Genomic DNA, 5,120 nt, shown 5'->3' on the forward strand with positions numbered 1-5,120 from the left:
AGTGTTATAGTATCGGATTCACGTTAAGATGCTGAGCATAATCTATGTGTTAAAATTCACGAAAACTGTAACAAATAGTAATATGAACCCACAACCTTTATGTTGGGAATAAACCCCGTAAAAATAATATTCACGGTATTAGTGATAAACGCAAAATACTAAGTTATGGTTAAATCAGCAAGAATAGAAATGCAGCAATAATGACACCAACATTTTACGTGGAAACCCTTCTGAATAAGGGAAAAATCACGGCCAAGAAGAACAACTGATACCACTATAGCGGGGAATTTATACTGTGTAGTAACGAGTAAAAATACTCTTAAGACCACTACACCCTCAAAAGAAATAAATACTCTTTTGTTTTTTCCACCTCACTACAATATCTCTCACACTCTATTTTTCTTCACAAACTATTTTCTTATAGTTTATGGAATACCTTGCTCTCTCTCTCTCTTTTCTCTCTTTGTTGGTATGTAGAAATGAGAGTTAAAGCTCTCATTTTATAGCCAAAACCTCACTCTCTAAAGCCTACAATATTTGACAATTTGCATACCCTTTTCACAATTTCAACAAAGTTGGCTACTAAACCAAACCGAGTCAATAAAATTAGCTACCAAATTATACTAATTCAACAAGGTTGGCTATCAAACCAAACTAAGTCAACAAAATTGGCTACCAAATCATTTGAATGAGATGGACACCATATCAATCTCCCCCTCCAGTCTCATTCATCTAGAGGAGGTAGCACTGTCTTCTAGTCTGAGTGCATGCCGACAAGTTCTTTGCATAGCTCGAACTTGTCTCTTGGTACCACTTTGGTTAGCATATCATCCACATATAGCAAGAGGATGATAAAATCATCATCAGAAAATCTTTGTACAAACACACAGTGATCTGAAGAAGTCTTCTTGTAGCTTTGCTCCCCCATAACAGACTCAAACTTCTTGTATCACTGTCTCGGAGCTTGCTTCAATCCATATAGACTCTTCTTAAGTTCGCATACAAGATTTTCCTTACCCTTTGCCTTGAAGCCCTCAGGTTGTTCCATATAAATCTCCTCTTCTAAGTCACCATGAAGAAACTTAGTCTTTATATCCATCTGCTCAATCTCCAAATTAAGACTAGCAGGCAAACCAAGAACTATCTGAATGGAGGACATTTTCACGACAGGAGAAAATATTTCATCAAAGTCAATACCTTTCCTTTGACCAAATCCCTTGACAACCAATCTAGCTTTGTATCTGGGCTTCAAACTATCTTCTTCAGCTTTAACTTTGAACTCCCACTTGTTCTTCAAAGCTCTCATGCCCTTAGGTAATTTCACCAACTCATAAGTATGGTTCTCATGCAGAGATTTCATCTCATCTTGCATGACTTCAATCCATTGATCCTCGTGCTCATCTTCTATGGTCTCCGCATAACATTCAGGTTCTCCCCCATCAGTGAGTAATACATACTCATTGGGTGAATATCGGGAGGAAGGAGTATGAGGTCTAGAAGACCTCCTGAGTGGAATATCTAGCTCATCCACAACTTCGTGAGTGTGAGCGTCTACCTCATCAACAGTAGCATTGTTATCACCATCTCCATCAATATGTTGATCTGGAATATGGTTCTAGGCATCACCATCATCATTGAGCCCACCAACGTCATCCACATTTGTATGAGGAACTTGATCGAGATTAACTAAACCTTTAGAACTTGGAGATTTTAGCTTCTTCGCTTTGTTAATATCTTCAATGGTTTGATCCTCCACGAAGATAACATCACGACATCTCACGACCTTCTTCTCAATTGGATCATATAGCATGTAACCAAACTCATCAAGGCCATAACCAATGAATATGCACTGCGTTGTCTTGGCAGTGACCTCTCATCTTTAGGCACATGTACAAAAGCTTTGCAACCAAACTCTTTCAAGTGGTCATATGAAACATCCTTGCCATACCAAACTCTGTTTAGAACATCACTTTGAAAAGCTATTGTAGAGGATAGATTAATAACATGTGCGGCGGTCAACAAAGCCTCAACCCAAAAGGAATTCAGCAACTTTGCTTCAGAAAGCAAACATCTGACTCTTTCCATCAAGGTCATGTTCATCCTTTCTGCTAAACCATTAAGCTGAGGAGTTTTAGGAGGAGTCTTCTGGTGTCTGATACCATGTTGCTTGCAGTATTCGTCAAACGATCCACAATATTCACCACCATTTTCAGTACGAATACACTTCAGCTTATTTCCAGTTTCTCTTTCAACTAAAGCCTAAAACTGCTTAAAGACACCCAATATTTAGTCTTTAGTCTTCAAGATATAGACCCAAAGTTTCCTTGAGCAATCATCAATAAAGGTAGCAAAATAAAGTGCACTACCCAAAGTCCTTGTCTTCATTGGACCACATAAGTCTGAAGGCACCAACTCAAGCAACTCTATCTTTCTTGAAGAAGGATGAGATTGGAAAGAAACTCTTTTTTGTTTTCCAGCCAAACAGTGCTCACATTTTTCTAATTTTGCACTTTCAAAATTTGACAACAATTTCTTCTTGGCCAGAACATTTAGTCCTTTCTTGCTAATGTGGCTAAGCCTCTTATGCCATAACGTTGAAGAGCTATTGCTCTCAACGGCATTCACCGTATCAACACAAGTAGAGGTCGTAGTCCAGTATAGACCGCGACATTTTTCCCCATGAGCCGCAATCATGGAATCCTTAGTGAGCTTCCACTTTTCAGCACCATTGGTACTAACATATTCCTCATCATCCAAAATACCAACAGAGATCAAGTGCAAACGAATATCAGGTACATGTTTTACATTGTTTAAAACTAGTTTAGTTCCAATACTAGTTTCCAAACAAATCGTTCCAACACCAGCCACCCTAGATACAGTCTCATTACCCATACTTAAAGTTCCAAAGTCACCCTGAGTGTAGGATGAGAAAAATTCCTTCCTTGATGTCACATGAGATGTGGCACCACTGTCCACAACCCAGCTTGACTCATCACAAGCAATATTTCTCAGATCCGCATCAAGGACGGTAACAAGGTCTTCTATTGTGACGGTGGCCACACGATTGCCATCTTCTTTCTGTTCTTCCTTGTCTCTATTCTCCTTTTTCAAAATCCGACAGAACTTCTTTGTGTGCCCTTTCTTCCCGCAATGATTGCACTCAATATCTTTAAGTCTGCTTCTAGATTTGCTTCTATTATGTTCTCTATTTTGAGAACCCCGATTCTTGCTTCTCCCCCTAGAGTCAGTCACCAGGACATCTGATGAGGAGGAACCTTGAGATTTTTTTCTCATCTCTTCATTTAAAAGACTACTCTTGGCAAGATCCAAAGAGATCATACCATACAGAGCAGAATTTGATAATGACGTTCTAAGAATTTCCCAAGAATCTGGTAGGGAACCAAGTAGAAACAAGCCTTGAATTTCTTCATCAAATTTAATGCCCATAGCAGATAACTGGTTCATGATCCCCTGAAAATTATTTAGATGATCTGTCATCGCGGAACCATCGTGGTATTTTAAACCAAACATCTGCTTTATCAAAAACATCTTGTTGCTTCCAGTTTTCCGAGCATACAAACTTTCAAGGTGCTCTCATAGGGTCCGAGCATGTGTCTCCCCAGAAATATGGCTCAAAATATTATCGTCAACCCACTGTCTAATAAAGCTGCAAACCTGTCTGTGTAACAAACTTCACTCTTCATCCGATTTATTATCAGGCTTTATAGTGGTGAATGCAGGTTGATGAAAATTCTTGACATAGAGCAAATCTTCCATTTTACCCTTCCAAATGGCATAATTTGTGCCATTCAAAGTAATAATTCTACTAGTGTTGGCTTTCATCGTTTATCACAAATACAAATACTATTTATTAAGAGACCAAAGTAAGTCTTTTCTGATGTGTAAGTTCAAACTGTGCTGCAACCACAAAGCATACTCAGACAGAACCTTGGGTTTCCCTTTTGATTTTTTTTCTTTTGGGCTTTTCGATTTCCGGAAATCAATCTCCCTTAAGCTCATAAATTTTTAAGACTCAAAATCTTTTGGATGCTAGGAAATCAAATATACTGCTTCCTTTGACTTATTTGGATACTAGTCTCTCGCCACGTGCAACGTGTTCCCGAGAAGGGATAGATCCAGTGTTATGGTATCAGATTCACGTAAGATGCTGAGCATAATCTATGTGTTAAAATTCACAAAAATTGTAACAAATAGTAACATGAACCCACAACCTTTAAAACATAATGGGTTCAATAAAGCTAACAAACAATAACAATAATTTAGTGTAATTCCACAAGTGAATGAATTCAATGCTCAAATCTTAAAGATTAAACACATAGAATTTAAATATTGGTTTCGTCTTTGATCTCTAGTTATTTAGTACAAAATATTTAAAAACCCATGAGTCATTTAGTACATAATTTTAAGAAAACCATGAGACATTTCGTACAATTTAAAAAAACACCATATAAGATTATTAAGACATTTTTGAGCAATAAAATAAAAATTAAAGAATAATATATAAATTCACATTATAAAAATCATATAATATGATCCTTGATTAGTGATTTAGTAGTTGAGGTTAAAAATGATTGGATGTCATTAGTTCGTATGAATATGAAGAATTAAACTATTTAAATGTATATTTTATTGTGTTAATGATTAGACACGTGTGCTCCACATGTATATTACGAATAAAAAAAACTTATATGGCAAATAAAAAACTTAATTATTTAAGTTATGAATATATTAGCTTCCTTGGCTTCTTGCTTGCCTTGAAAGCCAATAATTTCAAACAATATACTCAAACGAAAGAAATTTTCAAAAGGATAATAAATAATCACATATGTAAAACACATGCATATGCACTTCATTAGATCATCAAATTCTTTGTTAAACATTCACCAGAAACTCAATGAAATTAATATATATGATGTAGTCCTCAGCTGTACACTCGATCAAATTATTCATGCTTCTTTGGGGCTTGGGAATATTAAAAACTTACTATTCAAGAACACTAATAGCCACAGTACTCCTGTTCCAACAAGAAATCAAATATTTGCATTCTAAATAAATAGGAGAACTTAAAACGTGCATGTATGAGATATGTGAAGAGTGAG

The sequence above is a fragment of the Nicotiana sylvestris genome, chromosome 3 (genome assembly GCF_000393655.2).
Source record: "Nicotiana sylvestris chromosome 3, ASM39365v2, whole genome shotgun sequence".
Lineage (NCBI taxonomy): Eukaryota > Viridiplantae > Streptophyta > Magnoliopsida > Solanales > Solanaceae > Nicotiana > Nicotiana sylvestris.